We start from the raw sequence: 17,102 nt of genomic DNA, 5'->3' as shown, positions 1-17,102 counted from the left end.
CCCCCTCCTGTCCCAGCATCACACAGGGTTTCTCAGCCCTGCACGCCCCCCTCCAGTCCCAGCAGCACACAGGGTTTCTCAGCCCTCCACGTCCCCCTCCAGTCCCAGCAGCACACAGGGTTTCTCAGCCCTGCACGTCCCCCTCCAGTCCCAGCAGCACACAGGGTTTCTCAGCCCTGCCTGTCCCTCTCCAGTCCCAGCAGCACACAGGGTTTCTCAGCCCTGCACCTCCCCCTCCAGTCCCAGCAGCACACAGGGTTTCTCAGCCCTGCACCTCCCCCTCCAGTCCCAGCAGCACACAGGGTTTCTCAGCCCTGCACGCCCCCCTCCAGTCCCAGCAGCACACAGGGTTTCTCAGCCCTGCACGCCCCCCTCCAGTCCCAGCAGCACACAGGGTTTCTCAGCCCTGCACGTCCCCCTCCAGTCCCAGCAGCACACAGGGTTTCTCAGCCCTGCACGTCCCTCTCCAGTCCCAGCAGCACACAGGGTTTCTCAGCCCTGCACTCCCCCTCCAGTCCCAGCAGCACACAGGGTTTCTCAGCCCTGCACTCCCCCTCCAGTCCCAGCAGCACACAGGGTTTCTCAGCCCTGCACCTCCCCCTCCAGTCCCAGCAGCACGCAGGGTTTCCCAGCCCTGCACGCCCCCCTCCAGTCCCAGCAGCACACAGGGTTTCTCAGCCCTGCACTCCCCCTCCAGTCCCAGCAGCACACAGGGTTTCTCAGCCCTGCACGTCCCTCTCCACGTCTCCAGTCCCAGCAGCACACAGGGTTTCTCAGCCCTGCACGTCCCCCTCCAGTCCCAGCAGCACACAGGGTTTCTCAGCCCTGCACATCCCATCCAGTCCCAGCAGCACACAGGGTTTCTCAGCACTGCACGTCCCTCTCCAGTCCCAGCAGCACACATGGTTTCTCAGCCCTACACGTCCCCCTCCAGTCCCAGCAGCACACAGGGTTTCTCAGCCCTGCACGTCCCCCTCCAGTCCCAGCAGCACACAGGGTTTCTCAGCCCTGCACGTCCCCCTCCAGTCCCAGCAGCACACAGGGTTTCTCAGCCCTGCACGTCCCCTCTCCAGTCCCAGCAGCACACAGGGTTTCTCAGCAATGCACTCCCCCTCCAGTCCCAGCAGCACACAGGGTTTCTCAGCCCTGCACGTCCCCCTCCAGTCCAAGCAGCACACAGGGTTTCTCAGCCCTGCACGTCCCCCTCTTGTCCCAGCAGCACACAGGGTTTCTCAGCCCTGCACGTCCCCCTCCAGTCCCAGCAGCACACAGGGTTTCTCAGCCCTGCACGTCCCCTCTCCAGTCCCAGCAGCACACAGGGATTCTCAGCCCTGCACGTCCCTCTCCAGTCCCAGCAGCACACAGGGTTTCTCAGCCCTGCACGTCCCTCTCCAGTCCCAGCAGCACACAGGGTTTCTCAGCCCTGCACGTCCCCCTCCAGTCCCAGCAGCACACAGGGTTTCTCAGCCCTGCACTCCCCCTCCAGTCCCAGCAGCACACAGGGTTTCTCAGCCCTGCACCTCCCCCTCCAGTCCCAGCAGCACGCAGGGTTTCTCAGCCCTGCACGCCCCCCTCCAGTCCCAGCAGCACACAGGGTTTCTCAGCCCTGCACTCCCCCTCCAGTCCCAGCAGCACACAGGGTTTCTCAGCCCTGCACGTCCCTCTCCACGTCTCCAGTCCCAGCAGCACACAGGGTTTCTCAGCCCTGCACGTCCCCCTCCAGTCCCAGCAGCACACAGGGTTTCTCAGCCCTGCACATCCCATCCAGTCCCAGCAGCACAAAGGGTTTCTCAGCCCTGCACGTCCCCCTCCAGTCCCAGCAGCACACAGGGTTTCTCAGCCCTGCACGTCCCTCTCCAGTCCCAGCAGCACACAGGGTTTCTCAGCCCTACACGTCCCCCTCCAGTCCCAGCAGCACACAGGGTTTCTCAGCCCTGCACGTCCCCCTCCAGTCCCAGCAGCACACAGGGTTTCTCAGCCCTGCACGTCCCCCTCCAGTCCCAGCAGCACACAGGGTTTCTCAGCCCTGCACGCCCCCCTCCAGTCCCAGCAGCACACAGGGTTTCTCAGCCCTGCACGTCCCCCTCCAGTCCCAGCAGCACACAGGGTTTCTCAGCCCTGCACTCCCCCTCCAGTCCCAGCAGCACACAGGGTTTCTCAGCCCTGCACGTCCCCCTCCAGTCCCAGCAGCACACAGGGTTTCTCAGCCCTGCACGCCCCCCTCCAGTCCCAGCAGCACACAGGGTTTCTCAGCCCTGCACGCCCCTCTCCAGTCCCAGCAGCACACAGGGTTTCTCAGCCCTGCACGTCCCCCTCCAGTCCCAGCAGCACACAGGGTTTCTCAGCCCTGCACGTCCCTCTCCAATCCCAGCAGCACACAGGGTTTCTCAGCCCTGCACGTCCCCCTCCAGTCCCAGCAGCACACAGGGTTTCTCAGCCCTGCACGCCCCCCTCCAGTCCCAGCAGCACACAGGGTTTCTCAGCCCTGCACGCCCCTCTCCAGTCCCAGCAGCACACAGGGTTTCTCAGCCCTGCACGTCCCCCTCCAGTCCCAGCAGCACACAGGGTTTCTCAGCCCTGCACGTCCCCCTCCAGTCCCAGCAGCACACAGGGTTTCTCAGCCCTGCACGTCCCTCTCCAGTCCCAGCAACACACAGGGTTTCTCAGCCCTGCACGTCCCTCTCCAGTCCCAGCAGCACACAGGGTTTCTCAGCCCTGCACGTCCCTCTCCAGTCCCAGCAGCACACAGGGTTTCTCAGCCCTGCACGCCCCCCTCCAGTCCCAGCAGCACACAGTGTTTCTCAGCCCTGCACGTCCCTCTCCAGTCCCAGCAGCACACAGGGTTTCTCAGCCCTGCACGCCCCCCTCCAGTCCCAGCAGCACACAGGGTTTCTCAGCCCTGCACGTCCCTCTCCAGTCCCAGCAGCACACAGGGTTTCTCAGCCCTGCACGTCCCTCTCCAGTCCCAGCAGCACACAGTGTGTGCTTCGCTCACACTTGCTGGTCTTACACCATTCCAGTCATTATGGTGTCTTAGGCTTATCAACTAAGTTGGTATGGAAATCATTTTAGGAAGTGCCGGATGGTACTCCTTTTAAATATACTTTGCCCATCTATTAGCATGTCTCCCAGGCTACCTCAGTTGTGCTACTTTTTCAGCACATGCATTTCTCCCTAATTTATTTGTAGGGAGGTTTGAGGGGATATATACAACTGGAGACACTACTAAAATAGAAGTCGCCCCCCTTCTCCTCGCTTTCCATAGCCTCTAGAATTAAATGTAAAACCCTAGTTGTAACAGGAGACCAGAACTTAATACCCAGATAAAGGTACCAGACAGGACAAAGCAGTTCAATAAAGAGTATTTATTCCAGCCGGAGCCAGCACAGCACAATATCACAAACAGATCTTTTATTTGCCAAAACAGGGAATACGGGGGAACTCCTAACTACCTAGTAAAGACGATTAGTCTTTCTGGACTTGATGGTTTGCCAAATGAAGGTTTTCTTCATTAATTCCATATATATCAAATAGTCCACGGCACGGTTCTTTTCTTCATTTAATGAGGGACTAAATAGAACACACCGTTCACAACATAATTCCAGTCATCATCAGGTTCCGTCATTCAGGCATATAGTGTAGTTATGGAGTGGAGAATCTTAGCTTGTTCTTTGCTTGGTGTAAAGGATTCTGAATTCCATAAATACAAATACAATTTTTATACTTTTCTCTCAAACTGTCTAAACATAGGAAATCACTTGTTTTTCTGATTCTGAGCTCATTATACTCTTGGTTAATTATTAATCTGAAAACACTTTCTTCATTTAGCAATATTTACTGTGACATAGTGACAGATCAAAAAGTGTCTTCTAAGTAACTATAGAATGAACTTTGTTCTTTATCCTTTAATACCTCTCTCCTTTTAATTTCTCTCCATTGTATTGTTTTACTAACGATTTAACTACCCTTTGAAGTCAAACTCTTGCAACTTGGCAAACAAACATTTGCAAATCTGCCTGCATTTAACTTATTATCATTGCAGTCTAACTTAATACTAAATTATCCAGTTACATGTTGAATATATATGTACATAGAGAATATAGCATAATTAATATTTAGGATTAAAATCACCCTTTCTTCACCTAGGTGCCAGACGCAACTTCCAGGACGTACCCGTAGTGCAAATCGTGAGAGAGCACTTTCACATCTCCTGCTTGGTTAGGCTCCCAGGCTCGTTTTCACGTGTCTCCGGCACAGCCTCGGAGCTCCCTGATTAGTTCCCCTCCACGTCAGGCCATCTGAGCTCTGGAAGTGAGATCAGCAATTCTTTACATAGACCTTGGCCTTCATCTAAAACTGTGGAGTGCTGCAAACCAATCAGAGCACGGATGCCACTGGCACCTTTGTCAGTTGGGCCTTAGACCCAGACCTCACGTTACAGTTTCAGCCAGATACCTCTGGTTGAGATGGATGACTCAGTCTGGGCTGGAGAATGGCCCTCTCCTCAGTCACAGTTCATCTAATAGCTATTTCTCTGGACATGCGGGCTGCACAAAGGTTTTCTCAGCCCTGCATGCCCAGAGACTTGAGCTCAAAACACATGTTTACACTCAGTACATTATTATAATAGGAATAAAGAATCACAGTTTACATGAATGCAACAAGCTACTGGACATATAACAGGGAAGCTCACGGGTCTGGTGGCCAGATGGTAGGGAGGGGCATGGGCCAGGAACCGGGCTTAACCTGCGGTTCCATGTCACACTAATTATGACAACGGTCTCAATGACCCTGGACACCTTACATCTCAGCCCTCATCCTCAAATACATACCTAAATGCCCCCTATTTTCTGCCAGTGACGTCCGCCTTTCCTCCTAAGTTATTACCTCCTCTCAATGCTGCCTGAAAGACTTTTCCCGTACTGCACCCTCTCTTGGAAATTCCCTACAACGCATCATCAGACTCTCCCGCAGCTTCATATGTTTAAAAACTCCCCCAAAATTCCCCTTTTCAATTAAACCTTCTTGCCATATCTCTAACATCCAACTCCACCTCCAACATCCAGAGGCTTAGCCAACTGTGTGACTGCACCAATCTTCACCCTCTGTAATATCCCCCCCCCCCCCAAATCTTAATGGGTTCAGCTGTGAGGCTGGGATATAGTACAACCTGAGCCACACTATCCTACAATGAGCAGCCACCCGTGACGAGTGCTCACCACAAACTGGACCAGACCACAGGGCTGAGGTGGGGATGTATATAACCGCCGCCCTACAACCATGGTACCAGGTCCGGATTGCAGTCAGTTTTGTGTAGCCGGGACAGGGTAGGAGAGTTTGGGTAGGTCATAGTATTTGCCGTGGTTCGGGATAGGAGAGAGAAGAGTAGTCGTTATCTGTTAGCCGTGGTCGAGGAGAGCGGGAGTCCAAATCAAGCCGAGGTCAAGGGGTATAGATCAGACAGGTCCAGGTACGAGCTGGGGTCACAACACAGGTCAGGTAAGGTACAGGAACAAGCAATACTAGGAAGCGTACGCGCAGGCTGAGTTTCATGCGTGCCCCTGGAGATAGTGCGTGAGGCGTCCTGGGGGCAGATCCTGACCATACCCCGCTCTTCATGGGTGACCTCCGGATTACCCTGAGATGGAATAAAAGGGTACCTGCGATGGAAGGCCCGAATCAGTCTGGAGGCGTGTACCTGTTCTTGGGGAATCCACTCATGCTCCTCGGGACCGAAGCCCCTCCAATGCACCAGGTACTGCAATCTTCCCCTTGATACTCTTGAATCAAGAATTGTCTGGACCTCGAACTCTTGTTGGCCCTCCACAAGGATGGGCTGAGGGGTTAGTTCCTAACTCGTAGATTGACGGTTCCTTTAGAAGGGTTTTAGAAGAGATCCATCAAACATGGGCGGAATTTTCATTGTCGCCGGCAGTTTTAGCTGATAGGCAACAGGGTTGACCCTTTCCATGATAATGAAAGGTCCAATGCATCTTGGTGCCAATTTGGGGGAGGTTACTTTAAGACGAATATTTTTTGTCGACAACTAGACCTTTTGCCCTGGAGTGTAAATAGGAGTCTCCCGGCGATGACGATCGGCTTGTCTTTTGTATAGCGACGATGTGCCTCAAATTTCCCTGAATTTTTTCCCAAGAATCCTGGAGGTATTGGATTCTGTTTTCGGCAACGGGAACCCCAGATGTGGGGATTGTGATGCCAAGTGCTGAGGGATGAAATCCATAATTGATGAAGAAAGAAGATTGCGTATAGAATTCGTTCCGCAGATTGTGTGAAAATTCTGCCAATGAGGAGATCCGCCCAATTGTCCTGAGCGTCCGAAACAAAACGGCGAATGAGCTGTTCCAAGGACTGATTGGTCCCTTCCGTTTGGCCGTTGGTCTGTGGATGATATCCTGAAGAGAAATGGAGTGACATGCCTAGTCTTTGGCATAAGGCCCTCCAGAATTTGGAAATAAATTGTGAGCCTCGATCAAACTATGACTTGCGGTGTTCCGTGGAGTCTGAAGAATACTTCCGGGAGTCTGGACGCGCTGGATAATCCCTTGAGTGGAATAAAGTGCACTTGTTTGTAAAGTGCACTTGTTTGTAAAAGCGGTCTACGACCACTAGTATGGTGTCCATCCCCTTAGAGGTAGGTAGTTCGACAATGAATTTAAAACCAGAGACAGAACATGAAACACAGACAGAGCTCCGTGCACATCCAGTGAAACCTATACACGGTACAGTGCCTAAATATATATGTATAGACAGTGTTCGACAAATCACCCAAAAATCTACTCGCCCAACCAAAAAATCAACTCGCCACCTAGTCCCACCCCCCAACCCTAGTCCCGCCCCCAACCCGCTTTAAAATAAAATATATAAATAAAATACATTTAATAAATTCCTAGTCAGAACAACATTCGTTTGTGACATAAATGTATTTATTGTATTACATTATACTACAATTAGTCCTTGTTACATGTGTGTGTGTAAATGTCGGATCTAGAATTAAAAGCCAGGTGTGAATGACTAGTTTCCTGAACCCCTTAACCAGTGTCTGGATGTCCCCGCTTCACAATATCTAAAGCAGCAATCCCGCCTGGGATCTTACCTGATCCGCAGTCCCTCAATGTCCAGGTACCCTCATTCCCGCAATGTTATACATTGGAGGGGATGTGTTCCCTACCTCTCTTCTGGGTTAGGGGAGATTCCGAGTCTTCCGTGTGAAGCTTGAGTCGGATCTGGAAGAAAGCAGTATAGGTAATTTCGGTGAAGTATAGGGCAAGTAAGATATATAGGGTAAATAAGAGATCCAGAGTGTGGGGGAGAGAAAGAGAGGGTGTGGGGGAGAGAAAGAGAGGGTGTGGGGGAGAGAAAGAGAGGGTGTGGGGGAGAGAAAGAGAGGGTGTGGGGGAGAGAAAGAGAGGGTGTGGGGGAGAGAAAGAGAGGGTGTGGGGGAGAGAAAGAGAGAGTGTGATGGGGAGAGAAAGAGAGAGTGATGGGGAGAGAAAGAGAGAGTGTGATGGGGAGAGAGAAAGAGAGAGTGTGATGGGGAGAGAAAGAGAGAGTGTGATGGGGAGAGAAATAGAGAGTGTGATGGGGAGAGAAAGAGAGAGTGTGATGGGGAGAGAAAGAGAGAGTGTGATGGGGAGAGAGAGAGAGAGAGAGTGTGATGGGGGGAGAGAGAGAGTGTGATGGGGGGAGAGAGAGAGAGAGAGTGTGATGGGGGAGAGAGAGAGAGAGTGTGATGGGGGGAGAGAGAGAGAGAGAGTGTGATGGGGGGAGAGAGAGAGAGTGTGATGGGGGGAGAGAGAGAGAGAGTGTGATGGGGGGAGAGAGAGAGTGTGATGGGGGGAGAGAGAGAGAGAGTGTGATGGGGGGAGAGAGAGAGAGTGTGATGGGGGGAGAGAGAGAGAGAGTGTGATGGGGGGAGAGAGAGAGAGAGTGTGATGGGGGGAGAGAGAGAGAGAGTGTGATGGGGGGAGAGAGAGAGAGAGTGTGATGGGGGGAGAGAGAGAGAGTGTGATGGGGGGAGAGAGAGAGAGTGTGAATCGGGGAGAGAGAGAGAGAGTGTGATGGGGGGAGAGAGAGAGAGAGAGAGTGTGATGGGGGGGAGAGAGAGAGAGAGTGTGATGGGGGGGAGAGAGAGAGAGTGTGATGGGGGGAGAGAGAGAGAGAGTGTGATGGGGGGAGAGAGAGAGAGTGTGATGGGGGAGAGAGAGAGTGTGATGGGGGGAGAGAGAGTGTGTGATGGGGAGAGAGAGAGTGTGTGATGGGGAGAGAGAGAGAGAGAGTGTGATGGGGGAGAGAGAGGGAGAGTGGGGGGAGAGAGAGGGAGAGTGTGGTGGGGAGAGAGAGGGAGAGAGAGTGTGGTGGGGAGAGAGAGTGTGGTGGGGAGAGAGAGGGAGAGAGAGTGTGGTGGGGAGAGAGAGGGAGAGAGAGGGAGAGAGTGTGGGGGTTAGAGAGAGAGTGTGGGGGGTTAGAGAGAGAGTGTGGGGGTTAGAGAGAGAGAGTGTGGGGGTTAGAGAGAGGGGAGAAACGTGGGTGACACACAGAGTGGGGGGGGGGGGGGGGGGCTGACTGTCATACTCCCATACACACATACACATTCTCACATACACACACATACACACATACACATTCTCACACACACACACACACACACACACACACACACACATTCTCACACACACACACATTCTCACACACACACACATACACATTCATTCACACACACACTCTCCCACACACACACACACATACACATTCTCACACACACACACACACACACACACATTCTCACACACACACACATTCTCACACACACACACATACACATTCATTCACACACACACTCTCCCACACACACACACACATACACATTCTCACACACACACACACACACACACACACACACACACACACACACACACACACACACTCACACACTCACACACTCACACACTCACACACTCACACATTCACACACACACACACACATACACATTCTCACACACACACATACACATTCTCACACACACACTCTCCCACACACACACACACACACAGGGGAGGAAAGGCCGCGACCAGCACCACGCTACTCCCCCACCCGCGCCCATCTACTGCTCGGGGGGAGGGCAGGCCGACATCCCCCCCCCCAATCAGCATACGCGGCGAGGTATCCCCCAGCGGGCGCCCCAGGGGACAGTCTGCCCCGCCGTGGCCGCCACTGTCCGACATCCCCCCCTCCTCATGCGGCGGCTGCGCCGTCATGAAGCTCGCTGGCGCATGGGAGGCACGTGGTGAGGGCCGAGGGCCCCCCCCCCCCCCGCACGCCCACAAAGCCTGGGAGCGTGCGCCAATCAGCTGTCAGGTAGGGGGAGTTTTTTTTATTTTATTTTTTTTCAGCGCGAGCAGGGAAATTTAAAAAAAATACACGTGTGCTGCTTGGGCCAATATTTACTTGCCCGGGGGTTAAATCTACATGCCTCGGGCGTGTAAATGTATAGGATTGTCGAACACTGTGTATAGATATCTATTAAATGGTCTTTTAGTTTAACATTTTGGCCAAAGTGTTATAAGCCCCATAGCCACTACACGGCAGACCACATCTCAAGGGTCCCTAACACTAATATAAATTCATATTAATTCTTAATAAACTGTGCATTACCAGGAAGAATGATTTTATAATAAATCTGTCAAAATTAGTTGCATAGTTCTAAGTCTGATTGAATGTTAAGCTAAAAGACCATTTTATTGAATAGATATCTATACATATATATTTAGACACTGTACAGTGTATAGGTTTCACTGGATGTGCACTGAGCTCTGTCTGTGTTTCATGTTCTGTTTCTGGTTTTAAATATATATCGCCATGCTCAGTAGCACTCCTCTGTGACACCTATATATTTATATATATATATGTTGTGGTTATTTTGGGGGTTCAATATGAGCTTTCAGGTGTCCTGTAAGTTCGACAATGAAGGCATCGAAAGATGTCCATGGAAGGTCCGGAATCGGAGGGGGTTGAAGAAGCTTCGAGGGCCTGTTGCGAGGCGTATTATTCAGAGCGCATGTGGCACTTGTCGAAACGAAATTCCTGTTGTCCTTGCGCATATTTGGCCACCAGAAGGTCCGCTCCAAAAGTTTGATTGTTCTCCTGGTACCAGAATGGCCGGCTGTCTTGGATACGTGACTCCATTCCATTACTCTCCTGTGGAAGGTAGGTGGCATAAAAAAGTGTCCCTCTGTAATCTTGAGGCCCTCTGGAAGGCTAAATTGAGCTCTTGTGATGTCTAGTAAGCCGTTGAATGAGTTGGCTGAAAGTATATGGCAGGTGGAAATATAGTCTCTTGATGGTCCTCTGATTTGTCCTCCACCAGAAATTGTCGCGAGAGCACAACTGCTTTTGTTTTTAGACCCAGGGAGATACGAGATGACAAAATTAAAACGGGTGAAAAATAAGGACCACCGTGCCTGTCGTGACCTTAAGCGACGCGCACCTTTAATGTATAGCAGGTTCTTGTGGTCGGTCAGGATAGTAACGGGAATCTCCGTACCCTCGAGAAGATGTCTTCATTCTTCTAAGGCCATCTTAATGGCGAGAAGTTCACGATTTCCCACATCGTAGTTTTGCTCAGCGGTAGAGATTTTTTTTAGAAAAGAAAGCGCAAGGATGCATTTTGGCATGAGGAATTTTTTTTGATAGTATTGCCCCTGCTCCTACATCTAAGGCATCTACCTCAAGCATAAAGGTCAATCCTGGATTCGGGTGCACAAGGATGGGTGCAGAGGAAAAGGCTTTTTTCAATTTTTCGAAAGCTCTGGTAGCTTTGGGAGACCAGTGTGCTCGGTCGGCTCCTTTTTGGGTTAGGGCCATAATCTGTGCAACCACCGAAGAGAAATTTTGGATAAATCTCCGATAATAATTAGCGAATCCAAGAAATCTTTGTACGGCTTTGAGAGAGAGAGGACAAGGCCAATCCATGACTGCTTTGACCTTGGCCGGGTCCATAGCGAGTCCTGGGTCGGAAATTATGTATCCCAGAAAGAAGTCAAGGTTTGGTGTAACTGGCATTTATCCAGCTTGGCAAAGAGATTAATTTCTCGCAGTCTCTGAAGAACCTGTTTTACATGTCCTGGGTGTTCGTTCTTGTGTAGATTTGGAAAAGATCAAGATGTCGTCTAGGTACACGATTACGTGTTGATTGAGCAGGTCCGTGAAGATTTCATTCACAAAGTCCTGAAACACTGCGGGTGCGATGCAGAGGCCAAAGGGCATTACCAGGTATTCGTAGTGCCCATGCCGAGTGGTGAAGGCCGTTTTCCACTCATCTCCTTGATGAATTCTTAGCAAGTTGTACGCCCCTCACAGATCCAACTTGGTAAAAATGATGGCACCTTGTAGCCTATCGAACAGCTCAGAAATTAACGGGAGTGGATAACTATTCTTTATAGTTACCTTGTTGAGCCCGCGGCAGTCGATGCAAGGACTGAGTGAGTCATCCTTTTTTTTTCACAAAGAAGAACCGTGCGCCTGCGGGTGATGCAGACTTCCAGGTGAAGCCCCTCTTGAGGTTTTCTTGAATATACTGCCTCGTGGCCTTGGTCTCGGGGGGGAAAGACAGTGGATTAGAGCCTCCTCTAGGCGGAATGGCGCCAGGCAGCAAATTGATGGAACAATCGTAGGAGCGGTGAGGTGGAAGTTCCTCGGCTTGAACCTTGTCAAAGACGTTCCGGAACTTCTTGTAGGTTTCTGGCAGTTGCTCCTTACCCTGTTCCGGTACTGACATCCCTGCTAGGCCCTGGGAGGGATTAGACAATCCTTCTGACATTGGGGCCTCCAGTGGATAGGAAAAGTCTCTGTCCAATCGATTCGGGATTGTGTAGCTGGAGCCAAGACAGACCCAGAATGACGTCCACCGACGGGGTATGAATGGCATCCAGTTGTATCCTCTCGGAATGGACTCCATTGACCTGTAAGCAGATTATTATTTGCAAGGATATTTAGGCGGGTTGAAGTGGCCAGCCATCTATAGCTTCGAGCCCTACGGGGCGATCCTTGTATAGTAGGGGTATCATGTGCCTCTCTGCAAACCCTTGGTCGACAAAGTTCCCACCTGACCCGGAATCCAAAAAGGCACGTGTAGTGGTTCTGAAGATATCTCCGGATAAGGTGATGGGGACATAAATCCTGGAAGGAAGTTTAAAAGGAGGTGAAGACAAGGTACCCAGTGTGATCGTCCTGGTTCTCACTGGGCTGTGGCGTTTCCCAACTTCAATGGGCAAGTGGCCACCCTATGTTAGCTGTTTCCACAATATAGACATAAGCCCGCGCGACGTCTGCGCTGTTGTTCACCCGTCAAGAGGCGGGTGCTTCATAGGTTCTTCTACGGGTGAAGGTAAAGAAGTCACGGTTCCTGCTTGATGAGTAAAAAATGAGTAGTTACCTCATTGGTGTCTTCCCCTCTCCATCCTTCTCTGAATCGTTGGTCCATACATATGCACAGGGCCACGAGATCTTCTAGTCACGCGGGCGGTCTTGGGATGCCAACTCGTCCTTGAGAGTCAAGGACAAACCATACCAGAATACCGCCGACAATGACGCGTCGTTCCAGCCAGTTTCGGAGGCTATAGTACGAAATTAAACCGCGTAGCGGGCCACAGTACGGTCTCCCTGTGAGATATTTGAGACTGGAAGAAGCAGTTACCTTGCGGCCAGGCGTATCGAAGACCCTCGAACTCTGTGATGAAGCGGTTAAGGTTGGAGGTCAGATCCGGTCTTTGTTCCCAGGTGGGGGAGGCCTATGCCAGGGCGTCGTCCATCAACCATGAAACAATGTACAGTTCGGTCCGGGAATAATTGGACACTGACACAATTTTCATAATTTTGGCTCTATACGCCATCACAATGGATTTGAAATGAAACAACCGAGATGCAATAGAAGTGCAGACTTTCACCTTTAATTCAAGGGGTTGAACAAAAATATCATATGAAACGTTTAGGAATTGCAACCATTTTCATACACACTCCCCTTATTTCAGGGGCTCAAATGTACAGTAATTGGACAAATTAACACAATCATAAAATGTTCATTTTTAATACTTTGTCGAGAATCCTTTGCAGGCAATGACTGCTTGAAGTCTAAAATGCATGGACATCACCAAACGCTGGGTTTCCTCCTTTGTGGTGCTTTGCCAGGCATTTACTGCAGCTGTCTTCAGTTGTTGTTTGCTTGTGGGTCTTTCTGCCTTAAGTTTTGTCTTCCGCAAGTGAAATGCATGCTCGATCGGGTTGAGATCAGGGGATTGACTCGGCCATTGCAGAATATTCCTCTTCTTTGCCTTAAACTCCTGGGTTGCTTTCGCAGTATGTTTTGGGTCATTGTCCATCTGTAAAGTTAAGCACCGTCCAATCAACTTCGCTGAATCTGAGCAGACAATATATCCCTATACACTTCAGAATTCATCTGGCTGCTTCTGTCACATCATCAATAAACACTAGTGACCCAGTGCCATTGGAAGCCATGCATGCCCATGGCATCACACTGCCTCCACTGTGTTTTACAAATTATGTGGTATGCTTCGGATCATGAGCCGTTCCAAGCCTTCTTCATACTGTTTTCCTCCCATCATTCTGGTACAGGTTGATCTTAGTTTCATCTGTCCAAAGAATGCTGTTCCAGAACTGGGCTGGCTTTTTTAGATATTGTTTGGCAAAGTCTAATCTGGCTTTTCTATTCTAGGGGCTTATTAATGGTTTGCACCTTGTGGTGAACCCTCTGTATATGCTCTCGTGAAGTCTTCTCTTTATGGTAGACTTGGATAATGATATGCCTAACTCCTGGAGAGTGTTCTTCACTTGGCTGGATGTTGTGAAGGGGTTTTTCTTTACCATGGAAAGGATCCTACAATCATCCACCACTGTTGTCTTCCATGGACGTCCAGGCCTTTTTGTGTTGGAGCTCACAAGCGCATTCTTTTTTTCTCAGAATGTACCAAACTGTTGATTTGGCCACTCCTAATGTTCCTGCTATCTCTCTCATGGATTTTCTTTTTTGCAGCCTAAGGATGCCCTATTTCACTTGCATTGAGAGCTCCTTTGACCGCATGTTGTGGGTTCACAGCAACAGCTTCCAAATGCGAATGACACACCTGGAATCAACTCCAGACCTTTTACCTGCTTAATTGATGATGAAATAACGAAGGAATAGCTCACACCTGTCCATGAAACAGCTTTAGAGTCAATTGTCCAATTACTTTTGGTCCCTTTAAAAAGAGGGGGCTACATATTAGAGATGTAATTCCTAAACCCTTCCACCAATTTGGGTGTGAATACCCTCAGATTAAAGCTGATAGAATGCACTTTAAGCCCATATTCATTATTTAACCAACTTGAATTTATTTTGGTACACAGCCGAAATAACAAAACTTGTATCAGTGTTCAATTATTTCCGGACCTAACTGTATGCCACCGTAGAGCGTTGAGACGGAAAATGAGAGGGCAACAATTAAAAATGTATGGAGCACTGATTGAGAAATCCCTGACACCCCAGTGGGTCACCTCCATAGCGTTTAGGGGTAGGTAAGCATGGCTTACCAGCCGGGGTCAACAGGATAGAAGCAGGGACTACTGGTGTAGCAGTGGTAGGAGCCTTTAAGCTGGACACCAAGGTTATCTATCGAGCATTGGAGCATATCCATTAGCTGATTATTCTGTGTCACACACCTTTACTTGCTTGAACATGGCGTCGTGTTCATACATTCATCGACCCACCTCAGGTACGAGCAGGGGTCACAACACAGGTCAGGTAAAGTACAGGAACAGGCAATACTAGGAAGCATATAACATAACTTGTAGTTGTCCGCTCACCAAATAAGAATGATAAGAAAAATAATCAAATAAATTACAGCTGGTGCACAGGGATAATGTTATACATAAACACAAGTCAGAAGATTAAAGGTCTCCCAAAAATCCCCATTGGTTGCACTCGATAGCTGCTAGAATACAGGGGGTTAGATACTCCCCAACATAATGTCAAATAGGCTATATATAAGTACACGAAGTAGCTGCTCCCAACACTGGGAGGACAGTAACCACTAAAAACCTAAATAGGTCAAAAATAATGAATTTTTAATGAATTAAACCTTAAACAATGACGCAAACACAAAAATCAATTAGAAATGGGTGATATAGGTCACGGGTGAGATCGTTCCGACTTGCTAGGGGGTGGACGTGTCGGATGGGTGGCGGGTGCTCCTAATGTTTGTAATGCTTGTAATGTTACTGATACTTACTATGATCTGACGGGCACTGGCTATGATCACATGACATTGCTACACATCACTACTAGCTTTGTGTGGCGATTCATATATGTCTACATACACTGGCAACCGCGGTAGCAGGAAGAGAACATGTGTGCCTGGCTACTCTGTACCCTTACACTTGGGTCTGAGACATATGTAACAACTATTTAGATCCACAGTGTTACTGAGGCTGTGGGGATAAGTCTGTGTATGTGACCATATGTTTCAATATTTAGTTGCACTGCTGATGCTCTCCACACCATCATATGTATGTTTGTATACTATATAGACACAATCACCCACCGCCTATATGCTAAGCAAGGTTAACCTGTACATGGTATCTTAACTATTCCTATATGAGACATACCTTATTCTTGGCACCTCAAGGGTTAACTGTACATACTCATTAGATATTACACACCTACCTCCCTAGTGAGGTAATTATATGGAACGTCTCTAGCACCTATTACCAGGGATTATATATATCTATATCTACTTGGGGATTACCCCTCGCTCCCTGTTAAAGCTACTATATCACCCATTTTTAATTGATTTTTGTGTTTGCATCATTGTTTAAGGTTTAATTAATTAAAATTTCTTTATTTTCGACCTATTTCGGTTTTTAGTGGTTACTGTCCTCCCACAGTGTTGGGAGCAGCTACTTCGTGTACTTATATATAGCCTATTTGACATTATGTTGGGGAGTATCTAACCCCCTGTATTCTAGCAGCTATAAAGTGCAACCAATAGGGATCTTTGGGAGACCTTTAATCTTCTGACTTTTGTTTAAATACTAGGAAGCAGTAAGCTTGGGAAATAAACAGTGTATCCTCAGCAACTAGCATAGGGCTGACTGTGTATAAAAGAAGGTAGCAACCAATCGGGGAACAGCAGGGTGACTGACGTCATACGTAGGCTACGAGCCGATAAGAGGGTATAGGATTAGCAACAGATGAGGCAGCCGAGTTCCCTTCTGTGATTACTTGCTGTGCTGTGTGCGTGGGGCGTGACAGGCGTGTCACCCGCGGGGTGGACCGGAGTGGTGACGTCACGAGAGCGGAGGTCTGTTGACCCAGCATTCTTGCGGTGTGTACGCGCAGGCCGAGATCCGTGTGTGCCCTTGAAGATAAGTGCGTGAGGCGTCCTGGGGGTGGAGCCTAGCTACGATCCTGACACCAGCTTACATTCTTGTTTCAACATTGTCCCTCTGCCCCTAGATTGTAAAATGTCACAAGCATTACCTCTTTGAATCTGTTTGTGCATATTTGTCCTTACTTGTATGTAACTGATTATGTAATATACATAACTCCACGTACCCCATTGCAACACGCTGCAGAATATGTTCACGATTTATAAATGAACTAGCTGGTATACACGCATTGCCTGGGATGTAATTTTCCCGCTCCCCCCTCTCTCTCCCCATTCACCTCTCTCTCCCTCTTCCCCTCTCTCTCTCCCTCTTCCCCTCTCTCTCTTCCCCTTCCACTCTCTGCCCCCTCTCTCTTTCTCCTCCGTTCACAGCAATCCGGTCCCCTCCCCCCTCTGCACATGAATGCGGCCCCCCATCCCTTCACAGCTCCGGTCTCTCTCCCCCCCCTCACATATCCGATTCTCCCTCCCCCCCCTCCCCCATTCACAGCTCCGTTTCCCCCCCTTCACAGCGGGGTATCTCCCCTCTCTCTCTGTGAGTGTATATAATATATGTATCTCCCCTCTCTCTGAGTGTATATAATATATGTATCTCCTCTCTCTGTATGTATATAATATATGTATCTCCCCTCTCTCTGTGTGTA

General features: G+C 49.7%; 2 protein-coding genes across 5 annotated transcripts in view; one reads left to right on the top strand and one right to left on the bottom strand.

Annotated features, from left to right (window-relative positions):
• The window catches only part of LOC142466753 (uncharacterized), a 308,465-nt gene that overhangs the window by 55,614 nt on the left and 235,749 nt on the right, over positions 1-17,102 (bottom strand). The window lies entirely within an intron of this gene.
• The window catches only part of LOC142466754 (uncharacterized), a 42,744-nt gene that overhangs the window by 16,561 nt on the left and 9,081 nt on the right, over positions 1-17,102 (top strand). Inside the window, exon 3 of one of the 4 annotated variants that reach the window (XR_012788209.1) lies at positions 4,147-4,311. The exons of the other annotated variants lie outside the window; for them this stretch is intronic. The gene's annotated coding sequence lies outside the window, so the exon portion shown is untranslated. The remainder of the gene's footprint in view (positions 1-4,146; positions 4,312-17,102) is intronic. 4 annotated transcript variants of the gene reach the window in all.

The sequence above is a fragment of the Ascaphus truei genome, chromosome 15 (assembly GCF_040206685.1).
Source record: "Ascaphus truei isolate aAscTru1 chromosome 15, aAscTru1.hap1, whole genome shotgun sequence".
NCBI lineage: Eukaryota > Metazoa > Chordata > Amphibia > Anura > Ascaphidae > Ascaphus > Ascaphus truei.
Note: the sequence above shows the minus strand (reverse complement) of the source record. Positions and strands in the feature narration are given on the sequence as shown.